Genomic DNA, 280 nt, shown 5'->3' on the forward strand with positions numbered 1-280 from the left:
AAAACTAAACAGGCATTTTGGACAACACATTCTTGGCAATGGAACCTGCACAACATTTATCAGACACGGTAGGGAAAGTTCTCACTCTGCATTATAAAAAGGACAGCCAGATATCAACTGTTACAGAAATGAAATAAGACGGAAAATTTTAACAAACTGTTTAAACTATTTTCTTAAAGAGACTTCCTCCACTGCCAGAGATCTTGAATAGCCTCTTGGTCAGTCATCCGGAAGCAATTGTTCACATAATTGATGAACTTGACTTCCACTTTAGGAAGAG

This window comes from Suricata suricatta, chromosome 1 (assembly GCF_006229205.1).
Source record: "Suricata suricatta isolate VVHF042 chromosome 1, meerkat_22Aug2017_6uvM2_HiC, whole genome shotgun sequence".
Taxonomy (NCBI): Eukaryota; Metazoa; Chordata; class Mammalia; order Carnivora; family Herpestidae; genus Suricata; species Suricata suricatta.